Here is a 15363-nt window from a genome sequence, read left to right as displayed (position 1 = left end):
GGTGGAAAATATGCTTAAATATTTTTTGAAAATTGATTGAAAATAGAAATTTAATTCTTTTGTTAAAATAGTGATGCCATTGATAAGATAATTTCTTGATGACTTAAAAATAATTTAATCGCTGAAATAATCGCTTTAATCACTAAAAATTTTAAAATTTTGCTTAATTTTTAATTTATTAAAAGTATATTTAAAATTTCAAAAAAATCGTTCCGAGTGACACATTCCTACCCTATGTTTGAAAGTGCCATTTCGGTAGCTGTAGGTTAGATAATCTAGCTTGTAGAGCATCAACACACACATCTTTATTATGAACAGAGAGAGAATAAAATAGATTTCATTATTTGTGAAAAACAAAACCCATCATCATTTCACTAAAAAATGTTTATCAGTGATAAAGCGCAATCAAAACTGAGAATATGATGTTTAATTTTAAATTTACTGAAAAGAAAAAATACGTTAAAAAATAAGCTTTTGAGCTTTTTAAGATGATAGAAATTTTTTAAAATATTAAAAATAATTTTGAATGATTCTATTTTAATTATCTAAACATTTTTATGCAATTATCGTTGCTTTATGCCTTTTGCAATCGAGCTTTTTTGTCTTACGTTTTTTGGAAAGTTATGTAGCTATAAACGTTCTGAATATCTTTATTTAGATCCTTAATCTTTTCTTCTGTTTGCATATTGTGTTTAGACGAGATTTCTGTTTTATCCATTGAAGGTTACTAAGATTTTCGGAGCAATAATTGAACTTTATTATCGGCGATCTTCAATTTCAGCGATATTTTTCAAATGATAGCAATCATTTAAAGTTCTTTTTTGTTATTGATACAGTTTTAAAAATAGTTTAAAACATTTAATATTTTTTATTTCTGTTTTGTAGATACTCTTCGGAAATTCAATTCATTAATGCTCTTATTCAAATATCCATAAAAAATTGCTTTATTATCAATTTGGAGATATGTAAAGACATGCATAACTGGAAAAAAAGTCATATGTCATTTTTTTGTTAAACAATTAAAAAATATAACAAAAGAAAAATATAAAAGAATTCAGAACGTTTTGTGCAGAATATACCATAATAATTTGAATTTGGTTGTTGAAATAGAAGCCAAATGGATTTAAATTGCTTAATTCTGAAGGGTACGGCACACTTTGCTTATAAGCAAAGTAGAAGACTCATTTTGACAAATTAAACGGGTGTTATGTTTTCTTATTAAGATACGCCTGAATCATAGTGTAATATATTAATTACAGATTACCATTGTCAGATAGATAAGATCAGATAAGACCATAAAAATAAAGCGACCTTCTTTTTATTGTTTCATATAAAAAGTATGGAATGAAGAAAAATATTGTAACTGTCAACACGTTAGAAAAAAATTCCAGAGGTAGATATTTCTTCTAGATGAATATTTCTTCTTGCTTTTGAAAAAGACCTTCTTTGGAATTACGTCCACATGTGTGGGCATGATTATTCAGAAACACTTTAATGTAAGCGAATGAGATTTGGTCTGGAATCTTCACATCCGTTTTTTAAATTAAAAATAATAATGTAAATATAATCGATTATTTCTTTCATTAATAAAGGAAATACAACTCATAATGCATAGATTTATGTTTAAGAGAAGATAAGTAAATATTTCTTCAGAGAGAAATAATGAAGAACAACATATAATAAAAAAAAACATGATACAGCTTTTGCTTCTAGCTTCTCAGTTTCAAAGTGTTCATTATTTATATATAAAGTGTTCATTATTATTATTATAAAGTTCATATTAAATAATTTAACTATCTGATTTTCATTCAGAACTGAGAACCCCCTAGAAATAATCTGATATAAGACATTATATTATTTGATTATAGTTCATTCGAAATCACTGTTATTTTGGGATCGAAAGAGCAAAGGATCTAACGACCGACTCTTTGACATTGATAAAACTGATGCTTAATTTTTCTCTTAATCAAAATATCTGAGATCTTATCTCACTAATTTGATATAAAATAGCATAAGATTAATTTCTAGAATGATGATAATTGTTTGTATCTGCCAGAAATAAAACATTCTGACGAGAATCGTTTTTTATTGCGGCCAGTTTGTGGAGAACTATGATGTTCATCGCGTTTGAGGAAGACATCATAAGCGGAAATGACGTCTAAGAAACCTCACTTGAATGTATTTCCAAGAAACCAATTGCAAGCCGATATCGTATTCTTTCTTTTCATTGGTTTATGATATATCTGTCTCTATCGTTTCGACGTTAATTTACCTGTCTACATTTTTTTTTTGCATTCCCTGTCATAGGTGTGTTTCTTCATATCTTTTATGGTGTACACGTAGATCTGGAATTTTAAATATCGGGCGTTACTTTTGGATATTTTTTTTAACCACAATACCTATCTGTTGTAGTAAATAATTCCTTTGACATAGTTATTGGTGAAATAAATCAAAATGTGTATCCCGGAATCATATCCGTTTGCATTCAACAGGTGAGCTTGAAGTTTTGTTATACTTACTCCTGTTAATTTACGCTTATAACGGCATAGTTTGTATTTCTCATTATGGAAATTATTAAGATATAATTATGAGAAATTCACTTTCTGTTTGGGTTTAATTTGCTATTATTGAATATCTTGTGGAATGCTTTTGTAAACCTACAATAAGAATCTAAGAATCCTTTTATTTATAAACATAGTTTCATTTTGCGTATTATCATATATCATCTACATATATTTGAAGAAATTTCCCTTTAACTAATTTTATTTTCATGTCTTTTTGTATTTCGCTCTATAGTAAAACATCTTTGAGTAATGATAAGATCAAATAAACTAAATTGTTTGATGTATTTTTTTTTGGGGGGGGGGTTATATACATTTCAGCACATTTGTTGCGTGTTTTTAAATGCAGAAATGTGACTAGTATTAAAAACTTAATGTATTTTGGGGAAGTGTGTTGTTTTATACTATACCAATTAGATCTTGGGAATTATAATATTTTTATTCAGAATATCTATTCATGAACCTATTCATAAGTTAGTATTTTCAAATGTGTATTTGCATTAGAACGGATATATAAGTGTTTTTAGTTCTTTAAAATGTACCTAAATTATTAATTTTATGTTTGACAGCTATTATTGTAGTAATTCTTTTCTATTGAAGACTTCCCCCCCCCCAATTATGACTTTTTACTAGTTTATGGGTGAGGAAGAGGATGAAAAACCTTTACTTATTAAATAGACTAATATGACTTTAAAGTAATATGATTCTTATATGAATTAAAGAAAGTATAAAATAGCATAAATAATGAATTTAATATATTTCATTTAAATATTTATATAACAGACATGCATGTATAGTTGCCAAATTTTTTAAAAAAGTTACTTGTAGTTATGTAAATGTTTTATAAATTTTTTGGCTTTTTGTGAATTTGCATGCTTGTACGTTGGCATTGTTAAATACAGTTATATAATTGGGAATCAATAATATCACCTGGATTTTTTATTCTTTATTGAAACATGGACCTAATTGTCCTACATATCGAATTTATCCAGAATAAAATAGAATGCAGTCTATTATATGACAAATTACTTTTTTTTAAAAAATTTTAGAAAGGAATGAGTGTACTGTAAAATACTGTAGAATTTTTCTGCAGTATTTTACAACTTGAAATTATAATTTTTCATAATTATTTATTATCAGTTAGTGAAGTCATTTTCTTATTCCATTTGATCTGAATTTGGTGAGCATTTCAACTAATAGATTTCAGTTAAAAATCAAAATTTGAAAGTTTTTCTAATATATTTTTTAAGGGTCCTCCTCCCATCTAAAAATTTTTTTATTAATCTTCCAGTGTACACTTAAAATAAATGCATCTTAATTAATTTTGTTGTTTATTAGAAAGAAAAATTTTATAGCATAAATAATTGAAATAATTATTTATGCTATAAAATAAACTTAGTTATTTATTATTAAAGATTTCTTAAATTATTAACATGTATTAAAAGGAATGAAGTCCATCTTAAACTTTTCTTCTGAAAGGTTAAAAATTTACACTTTACTGTTTATATATGAACAGAAAAATGTTTTATCCATCAAAATCATTTTAAATGCATGACATGCAACTTATCCTAATTCTATTTCTCAAAGAAAAAAAAAGTATTTATTTCAATGTTGGAAGAGCAGAATGATTACTTATGCAATCATTGAAATTTTGAAGATAAAAAAAAAATTGAATGTATAAAAATGATTAATGATATTTTGTAAAAAAAAAAAAAAAAAATTGTTTTTCATGAAGCTACAGACATTTATCCTGAATTTTGACTATTAACACAGGAAAAATGTCATTTTCTGTGTTCCTGGAAAGCCTGGGAGTAGTCATTTTGAACACTCTTTTTTAAAGGACCAAAAGCTTTTTTTTTTTTTTTTTCAAGATTTATTTACTGAAACAAGTTTTTTAAAAAACATATTTGCTTATTGAATTTTATATTTCCATTGCATTTCCTTGCTTAGTATGGCAGAATGATACTATCGTGCTACAGAATTTTGTTTATATGCATTTTTCCTTTTTTGGGCTTGAATGATTTCAATACTTCTTATTTATACACTTCAATGTTTCAATGTGGCTATAACCTTCATTTTATAATGTTTTTTCTAATTATATGAAATAATTTTGAAAGATGGTATATTGACGTTCTTCATCAGTTTCATTAATTTATCTACTTCCATTTTTTTCCTAACTATGGAAAATCATTAAGCAAATATTTAATCAAAATACAAGCAGTCCAATTAACCAAACACCAACTGTTATTTACAATTTATCCTGAATTTGCATAGTTTTTAAGTCGTATTATATGTAGATGGACTAAATACTTTTTTTTTTTGGAATAGTTGCTCATCTTCTATTATCTTTTGATCTGTTTGATATAAAGCAGTTAATTTTCAATAAATGAATTTCAGGTCTCTGATACTACAGTAAATTGAAGTAATTAAATCTTATGGACTTTTGATTGTATTGTAAATATTGCGTGAATTCTTTGAATCCATTAGTTTCATAATCAGAAAGAAATCCTGCAGTATGTGTAAAATTTCTTTCACATTACTTTCTATTAGCAACAATTCTTTATGACTTTATGAGAGAACATAAATGTGAGTGTTTTAAAATTTCGAGTGAAAATCATTGAAAGAATTGAATATCAATCATTGCAATAGTCGGAGCTTTCAAACATGAAAAAGAGTTATAGATGCTCTGTTGTTTTTTACCACCAGCTATAATTTATATCTCTTCTTATTAAATTATACACAAATGCTTATAAAATGAAGGACAAATAGTGCAGAATATTTAAAACTAGAATAGGAAACACAGCATAAACTGTGGTGCTTGTTCAATAGTGAAAATGACTATGGTTAATCTTCTTTGACATTCATAGTGCTGAAGTAAATAAAGTAAAAAACTTTATTCAGCACTCTGAATTTTTTAGCTGATTTTGATTCTATTTGAGATTTTTTTTTTTTCAAATATGAAAATGCTTCTACTATAGCAGCTCTAATTTTTGAAATAGTAATCTATATTATGAAATATTTAAAATTTTAAGAACAAATTATTCCTTGATGAGTTAAATTATTTAAAAAGTAAAGGTGGTCATCATTTGACAGTCATATAATGGGAAGAAGAATATGATTTGTAGCTTTAATCATGGAGAAGAGCAAGTTTCACATGTTCCAAGGGTTTAATTTGTGCATACTATTAGGTCAGTTGCTGAGGAAGGGAGGACATCTCTTTTTTTGTGTCTATGAGGTTACAGAACATACAACACCACTGGGAGAAAAAAGTGACTTATGAAAGAAAACATCATTGTTGGAGTAAGGAATGCCATTCATTAACCTTTAGTCAAATAAGACAAATATCTTGCTTCTGTTTTATATAAAGTTCTCGGAATTAATAAAAACAATTCATGTAAGTTTTTGACTAAAATAACCATTACTTTGCATAGGTGGAAATGAAATTTCTGGAATAAATGTTGAAAAAAAAGCTGAAATTTTTTATGGTCTTCAGATTGGAGAGTTTGTAAATGATCCTTATTTCATGTATTCTTTAAAAGCAAGAGTGAAAAGTTTGGATCTCATTTACCCTTGTTTTGAAGAGCTTTCTGAGTAACAGCTGGAAAGAAACTGAGGAAGTAACAGCAAATCTGAAACTATGCCGATTTATTTAGTAGCTTCGTAGACTTTGTTTATAATATTAATGTACATGTTTATTACTTGCATATTATTTAGATCAAAATCCCCCCTCATAAGTTGGTGACATGATTAAGAAACTGAATAGTTTCATCAGGTCATAAAAGTAATGGTGGAACAATATTAGGATAAATAAAGTACTGTGGAATCTGTATGGTTTATTAGATTATTACACAGTATTAGATTAGAAAGATTATTTTGGAATTTATAAAGAGATTGTGTTAACAAAACGTACCCTAGAATGTCAAGGGTGGGATTCGAAGAAAATGAAAGCAATTTTATTTTGAATTGATTCTATACATTTTTCATTTAAGTGGTTTCTGATTTAAAGGATCATTGCTATATTTTTCTCAATTAAAATGTTTGGCAAAATATTAAGGAAAGATTTTATTTTAATGTCTATTATTTGTTTTTATAATTAAGATTAATGTCAAATCTTGCAAACAAAAGTTGTTTTTTGCAAAAATTGATGATATATTTGATTTCAGTATGTTAGGTAGATATATTGTCAATTTAAATAATCTTACTACCAAAATGTGTTGACCTGTCTGATGAACTTGTAACTAGAAATATCAAATTTCCTAATATGAAGTAGGGTATTTTATTTTTGTACTGGAAAAAATTTAAAGTGACTGTTTTAATGCTGTGTTTTGGTTTGAGATGATTAGAGGTGTAAGAGCCATGTTTTCACTAAAATGCTCCAATATTTAGTGATATGATCATGTAATAATACACAATAATAAAATTTCTTTTCCTTTAAAAATAATTTTACAAAAAAAAAAAAAAAGTTGAGAATTTAGAATTTTGATTTCATGATTAACACTTAGATTATTCGTATGCGTGTAATTATGTGTTAAATAAAAGCTGGTTGGGAAATTAACAAAATATTTAATTACAAAAAAAGTGAGCATATGTAAATTTTCTAAAAATTCTACAAGTAAGAGTTTGCAATTTTGAAATATGTAAAATGGTCTAAATTTATATCCTAATTAGTGAAAAAAAATCCAAATATGTTATATCAAGGAAAAAAAAAAAAAATGTGAACATTTTTGAACTTTTTTTAATTAAAAATTGTAATTTTGACTGATCATAATATTTATTTAAAATTAAATAAATTGTTTTAATAAGAAGTTTTTAACTTCATAAGCTTCAACGACTATTTCTAATTTATTTTGATCTGTTTTGTAACTTTCTGGTTAACTTAGTTATCAGGAATGTATGTGTGGATATATATATATCTGAACTCTGAAAAAAAAAAAAAAAAACACATGCTGGAAATTTTTCTGTTAATGTGTGTGTGTGTGTGTGTGTAACATTTTGGTTGAAGCAGAATGCAGGTTTGAAGACAGACGAGACGTTCTGTTTTTATTTTCGTTTTATTCTCTCTTTAATATTCATCTCGGGAAAGCAATTTATTTGCAAGCAGACGCAGCGCTGCACAAAAGCAGAAGTAAGAAAAAAGGCAAAAAAAAAAAGAGGGGGACGAACAAATGATCACTAGTTTTATATAAGATGGGATTTCCGGCCACGTGCCAATTCAATACATGTGGTGACCTTTGACACCTTTTCAAGGGCACCGAAGGGCCGACTTTTATTTGATACGTAGTACTGATAGCACATTATTTTTACAAAGGGATTATTAAATCGAAAGTGGAATTGGATCACGAAATAAATAGAGAATGAAGTTACGATGTGCTAAATGAAGATAAAATCTTGGAAATTCATTAAATTGAAATTGAAATTAGAATTAAAATATCATTACATATATATATTAACAAAAATTTTCAGCGTTTTTTTGGGCTGCTATTTCACACTTAGATGCAAAAGCAATTCTAGCAGGTTTTTCTAAATTGTATTTCTCCATTTTCGTACTTCGGAAGTATTAGTTTTAATTAGATTTTTTTTTTAAGTTCATTATGGGAACTACATTCTGTTTCTTTCTTTCTTCCCAAAGTAGTGAAATTCATGTAGATGGCATTTTGTAAATTTAGTCCTCAGTTTCTTATCAATGCTGTACCATTTTAATAATATGTTTAAAATTATAATCTTTTGTCACGAAGATTGGAAATAACAAGGCTGTTAGGTTGAACAAGTAATCAGATTTATTCAAGCAAAGTAACTCTCAAGCGTACAGGACCGATAACTCGATCACAACTGGTGACACTTGACTTTATATACACTCTCAGAATGTTCGAGAAACATCCAGATAGAACATTTAAAGAAAGATCTAGAATCAACTAGAAACTAGAGAAATAATAAATAACATTTTAAATTAAAATTCCAGTCTTTGGATAAAACTGACTTGGCTGGTATTCGAACCTGGGTCGTGAAGGTCTACAGTCTCGTGTCTTGCCAACCAAGCCACAGGAACTGATATCAGTAGTTCATTATGCGGCATTACTCCCCTCCAAAGAAAGACAGCGCCCCGCTGTCAATCAGGTTAAGGGCTTTTACTCTGGAACGTGTCATGGGACCCTTGTAAATTTCTTGATTTTCGGCAGGTACGACATTTTCATTTTGACTGTCCTCAATTTCAATTTGCTTGTCGGGATCATGGTATGGTTTCATTCGCAGTACATGGACAACGTCTCTTGGTCGTCTTCTTCGGGATTCAGGGTCAAAATCTTGCACCTCGTATGTTACGTCTGATAAACGGCGTAAAACCTGGTAAGGCCCAAAGTACCTCCTTAAGAGCTTCTCGGAGAGTCCAACTTTTCGGACTGGAGTATAAATCCATACGAGATTTCCAGGAGCATAAGATACCATACGGTGTTTGGCGTTGTAACGTCGACGGTCTTTATCTTGGGCACTCAGGGTTCGCACTCGGGCTAACTGTCTTGATTCTTCAGCCCTGGCAACAATCTTAGCGACGTAATCATCATCTACATCATTGGGAGAGAATGGCAACATTGTATCTAACGTCGTTTCGGCGTCGCGTCCATGAAGTAAAAAGAAAGGCGTAAAACCTGTCGTCTCCTGTTTAGCGGTATTATAAGCAAAGGACACAAACGGTAAAATTTCGTCCCAATTTTTCTGCTCTGTATCCACATACATAGACAGCATGTCGGTCAAAGTTTTATTAAAGCGTTCTGTCAGTCCATTTGTTTGAGGGTGATACGCCGTCGTGAAACGATGATCGATATTGGACAGGTTAACAAGGGTGGAAACAAGTCTTGCTCGGAAAACGGCTCCCCGATCCGAAATAATTACTCGTGGAGCTCCATGCTTTAGAATAATTTCTTCGAGCAAGAACTTTGCTACTTCTTCGACTTCGGCGGTCGGCAAGGCTTTTGTTATGGCATATCGTGTCAAATAATCTGTGCAGACTATGATCCATTTGTTTCCCCGACCAGATTTTGGAAATCTTCCGAGGAGATCAACCCCAATGCGATGGAAAGGTGCTATAGCTGGAGGGATGGAAACTAATCGTCCAGGTGGTCGTTGAGGAATAGGTTTTCGTCTTTGGCAATCCCGACAATGCATGACATATCGGACAACATTTCGGTACATCCCTGGCCACCAAAATCTTTTGCGGATTCGGTCGTAAGTTTTTGCGAAACCAAGGTGGCCTGCCGTAGGAGCGTCATGGAAGTGTCGAAGTATGTCGACTCGTAGATGTTTCGGAATGACTGGTAGCCACTTTTGTCCAGCTGGATCAAAATTCTTTCTGTATAGAACCCCGTCAATTAATTCAAATCCTTTCTTTTCTATGGATCGGCTGTTGTTGTCAATGTTAATTTTTACAAGGTCTGGATCTTTTTTCTGTTCTATTGCAAGGTTCATACTCGTGGTAACGGCTAGGGATTTGTCTGTTGTATGAGTCTCATCTTCCACTGGATTTCTCGAGAGAGTGTCGGCATCCCTATGCTTCTTACCGGTTTTATATTGAATGGAAAAATCATGTTCTTGAAGTCGAAGGGCCCATCTTGCAAGCCTTCCTGAAGGATCCTTTAAACTCATAAGCCAGCACAACGAATGATGGTCGGTTTTAACTGTAAAATGTTTTCCGAATATATATGGCCTAAATTTGTTGATTGCCCACACAATGGCGAGGCATTCCCGTTCGGTAGTGGAATAATTTCTTTCGGCTTTTGTCAAAGTTCTGGAGGCGTATGCGATTACTTTTTCAGCTTTATTCTGGATTTGCACCAAGACAGCTCCAATACCATAACCACTGGCATCCGTATGAATTTCTGTAGGGGCATTTTCGTCGTACATTCCTAATACAGGATCAGACGTAAGCGCTTTCTTCAGACTGTTAAAAGCTTTCATTTCTTCATGACCCCAATGAAACTCCGCACCACCTTTTAGCAGCATCTGCAAGGGTTCAGCGAGATAATAAAAGTTCTTGATAAATCGCCGGAAGTATGAGCAAAGGCCAAGAAAACTCCGTATATCATGTTCGTTTTTGGGGGTAGGAAAATTGCTAACGGCTTTCACTTTGTCAGGATCAGGACGAACGCCACTACTAGATACAAGATGTCCCAGTATTTTTACTTCTCTGGCCGCGAAAAGACACTTCTTCGGGTTGAGTTTAAGACCAGCATCTTGAAGGCTTTTTAAAATAAGTCTTAATCGAGTGAGATGGTCATCAAAAGTTTCCGAGAACACTATTATATCGTCTAGATAACAGAGACACATAATCCATTTGAAATGGCGCAACAAATTGTCCATCATTCTCTCGAATGTCGCGGGGGCATTACAAAGTCCGAACGGCATGACTTTAAACTCGTATAATCCTTCGGGTGTTATAAATGCCGTCTTTTCACGTTCAGCCTCGTCTACTTCTATCTGCCAGTATCCAGAGCGAAGGTCCATGGAAGAAAAGAACTTGGCGCCCTTCAGACAGTCTAATGTATCATCGATACGAGGAAGAGGATACACATCTTTCTTCGTGATCGCATTGAGCTTGCGATAATCAACGCAAAAACGCCAGCTTCCATCTTTTTTCCTCACGAGTACAACGGGTGAAGACCAGGGACTTTCAGACGGCTGGACGATATCGTTATCGAGCATCTTTTGAACTTCTTCACGAATGATGCGTCTTTCGGTCGATGAGACTCGGTAGGCTCGTTGGCTGATTGGAGTATGATCACCCGTGTGAATCCGGTGTCTCACATTCGTCCGTGCAGCTGTCTGCTTGTCAGTCTTCGTGAAGATTGCAGTAAAACGTCGTAGCAGTTTAGCTAGTTTGTTTTTCTGTTCATTGTTCAACTCTGGTGACAACATCGGTGAACAATCCATTTCGACGTTTGGCGTCTCTTGCTGTGCATCGATGTCATCTGACTTGCTAGAAATTACACATAAATGTCCCCCATCCAGTGGTTCGGCTTGGCCTATGCACATTCCTCTAGGGATTACTCTGTTCGTGGACTGCAAGTTGGCAACCCAAATTTCACTTTTCCTGTTATGGTATAAGGATACCATGGATGGCACGGCGATGTTTCTCTCAAAGAGCAGCTGCTTATTACCATAACCACTGGCATCCGTATGAATTTCTGTAGGGGCATTTTCGTCGTACATTCCTAATACAGGATCAGACGTAAGCGCTTTCTTCAGACTGTTAAAAGCTTTCATTTCTAATCCCTAGCCGTTACCACGAGTATGAACCTTGCAATAGAACAGAAAAAAGATCCAGACCTTGTAAAAATTAACATTGACAACAACAGCCGATCCATAGAAAAGAAAGGATTTGAATTAATTGACGGGGTTAAAGTCAAGTGTCACCAGTTGTGATCGAGTTATCGGTCCTGTACGCTTGAGAGTTACTTTGCTTGAATAAATCTGATTACTTGTTCAACCTAACAGCCTTGTTATTTCCAATCTTCGTGACAATATGTTTAAAATTATAATCTTTTTTGTTTATTTCTATAATTTAAATTTCTATTGGTAATTTTTAAAAAGAGATGGAAAAAAAAAACTTTGTTATTGAATTGTTCTAATGAAACGTATTCAAAGTGATCACAAGAGTAACTTAGTGTTGAAGAGTTATATATTTTTAGTCAAATGAATTACACTCAGTTATGCAAATCATTATAAGATTGATCCTATGAAGTTTTTTTTTGTTGGGATTTTAAAAAGGAAATTAAAAAAAAAAAGGAAAATATATATTTTTATATAGAGATCTTGGTAAGAATATAACTGCTAATACATAATATTAAATACTGCGATAATGTTGAGTTGAATTCAGAGGAAATTATCACTAAATATTTAGTCACTGAGTAACACGAAGTGTTTATTTAGTAATTGCAGTTATTTTTCTAAGGGGTATATAAAATGTGATGTATTTTTAATTTCGCGCAACTGCAAGTGAGATGACAGTGACTAACTTAAAACTCTGATAATCAGTTATCCAAATTACGATATTGACCATGCTGCGAAGAGTGAGGATGAGTTTTGTTGGCATGAAATGTTTATGAATTAATGATTCTTATATCTTTATTATGTTATTTTTGAAGAATTAGGAAAACAGGATTGTACTATGAACTACCGAGTTTTGTAATCACTTTGTTATGCAGAGATTTGCCGTAGCTTTTTAAAGAATTTTTTAGGAATTTATTTATATATGAGACAGGCATTCAAATGCTAAAGTTGATTTGTGTTGAAATGTAAGCTAAAAAGAAAAATCTTTTTTTTTTTTTTTTTTTTTTTTTTGTTTATCATGAAGAAGTATTTGGCTGATATGTTTTGTTTGTCTGCCGTAATCTACTTATTTCTGGAATATGCAGCTGCTTTTATTTGAATTTTTTTGAAACATTTTATTATTGTTTGAATAACCTTGTTGCATGTTCTTGTAATTTCTTGAAAGTGAGTCATGTTTGTTGAGATGATTCTAAACAATATACCTTTGCTCCAACACTCATTATCATAAATAAAAATTATATACATATTGATGCTGTTAAAGAGTGTTGCTATGCTTTCAATTTAATTAAAAGTTTTTATTATTACTAACACTTATGATTATTCAATACTTATTGGTTCTATTGAAAACATGTCAGATACATCTTTTTTTTTTTGTGATATTAATGTCCAAGATATTTGTTGTCAGAATTATTATTGGGAAGTGTGAAGGAAATAGAAGTTAACAAGTAGCAGAAAAATTTTCTTGCAAAAAATTTGAATGATTGATTGCTTAAGTTATTTTTGAAAACATTATCAGTTGGACATTGTTCTAGAATGATATACATTTGAGATTTCTCATTGATACCCCTCCCCCCTTCTTTTAAAGTGTGTTGTTTGCACTTGTCAAGCTCGCAATTTTTCATGTGCTTATCACCTCATATTACATTGTAAAAATGAATTACTAAATGTAAATGTTTTGGAAGGTAAAAATATGTGACTTTCATTTTGTGAAAACTGCATAACAACCAAGTTTTTTAATCGACTGTTTTAATTTAGATGCTGTTTTTGGCATTTCTGTCAAAGTTGTCAGCATACGATGTAAACTTCATTATTTGATCTTGCACGAACATTGTGTAAGGGGTTTGTTTTTACATTCTTTATTTATAGAGGCTGTGGACTGGAAATCACGATCGAGCAGATAATCACCAGCGATTTTAAAGGATAGATAATCATTAGTGAATTATTCTCGGTGTCTACGCCATCCTTTTGTAAACTTACAAAGAGTTCTGAGATATTTACAATTCAGTTGATGTCGTGCACACTTATTAACCATTATTGCTATTCAAATGAACTTTTGATCCTTTTAATAATCTTTGCTCATAGATTTTTATCACAATCTTATTCACGGCTTATTGTTGTATTACGTGATTGATATTAAATTATCTGCAGACTTACTAAACTTATGCACTTTTTTTACGGTTTGAAGATTGCAATGAAGAGTAAAAAAAAAAAAAGTCGTGCATGTTCAATTTTTAGTATTAAAATATAATCCTTTTGCTTTTTTAATTGACACAAAAAAAATGGCTTTTAACCTAGATTGAAACACGAGTATCAAAGACCATTTGTAGTCGGTAGGTGTTGGTAATGAAAAATACACCTTACTATATTTTCCTTGAGATTTTTTATTTTTTGCTTCGAGCACTGTTTTGATGCATCCGAAAACATCTGTTTATTTTGCATTGCAATTAGCATTAAAAATAGACCTACCCAGATGTCTGCCACACATCTAAATTGAAGAATGTAACAGTTTTCATTAATTATTCGTGTTTTATTTTTATATATTTTTCATCTTTTTTAAATTGAAATTGTTTTGAAAAACAAAGCAAATTGCAGATATGACATTTTAGTGTTTTCGGAATCGAATTTTATCATTGGAATCAATTTTATTTTATATAATTTTTTAATATTTTTAATAGTCCAAGCACTTTATTTAAATGTATTCATATTATTATTCAATTAATCATACTTATTTTACTTCGCGATGTTTATTTGGCACAGTTCATTATTTTTCATTTATTATGTCCAATATTTTTTGTTCCCAGCTAATGTTATGTCTGCAATTGAATTCAACCAATGATATAAAATTGCAAAGACATTAGGATGTGTTGAACTGTTTTAAGAACCAACTTACGGATTTCACGGGATTTTTTAAATCAAGTCGGGTTTTTTTTTTTTTTTTGGAGAAATGTTTTTCGACTTTTTTGGTAGTAGTAGTTTTTATACTTACCGTAATATCAAATTTTATTAACTGAGCTTGGGGAATATCTAGGTGTTTAGTAGCGAATATAAACTGAATAAGAATGATTTCGTGATTTAAATTTTCTTGTCATGAAATTGAATGCAATACTGAAAACTAAATACATTCGAAGTGAACAATTATGAAGCTAAACTTTTTGATGAAATTAATTACCTTTTTATCCTAAATTTCTAACGAATGTTAATAGACTTTGATGGTTTGACATATTTCTTTCATTAATTAGTCTCTAAATGCTTTCCTTTCCACTTTTTTTTACCAGTTTTTTGGTTCATGCAGAACTAAAATTTATCACCGAATTATGAAACACGAACTTAATTTTGATTTCATGAAGAACATTCTTTTGGAATATTTTTTTATCGCTCTTCCCTTTAAAAAAAACTACTTCTGTAACTTGTTGAGGCACAACTTTTATTAATGGAAGTTCCGATAATGATTTTTCTTCAGCAGATTAAAAATATTAAATCTACC

The 15363-nt window shown here is 30.8% G+C and overlaps 1 protein-coding gene across 2 annotated transcripts in view; it reads left to right on the top strand.

Moving 5' to 3' along the window:
* Positions 1–2246: 2246 nt before the first annotated feature.
* LOC129983684 (epidermal growth factor receptor kinase substrate 8-like) overlaps positions 2247–15363 on the top strand; it is a 107114-nt gene continuing 93997 nt past the window's right edge. For both annotated transcript variants that reach the window (XM_056093268.1, XM_056093266.1), the window contains exon 1: positions 2247–2492. The gene's annotated coding sequence lies outside the window, so the exon portion shown is untranslated. The remainder of the gene's footprint in view (positions 2493–15363) is intronic.

This window comes from Argiope bruennichi, chromosome 9 (genome assembly GCF_947563725.1).
Source record: "Argiope bruennichi chromosome 9, qqArgBrue1.1, whole genome shotgun sequence".
Lineage (NCBI taxonomy): Eukaryota > Metazoa > Arthropoda > Arachnida > Araneae > Araneidae > Argiope > Argiope bruennichi.
This window is presented reverse-complemented; position numbering and strand designations above follow the sequence as displayed.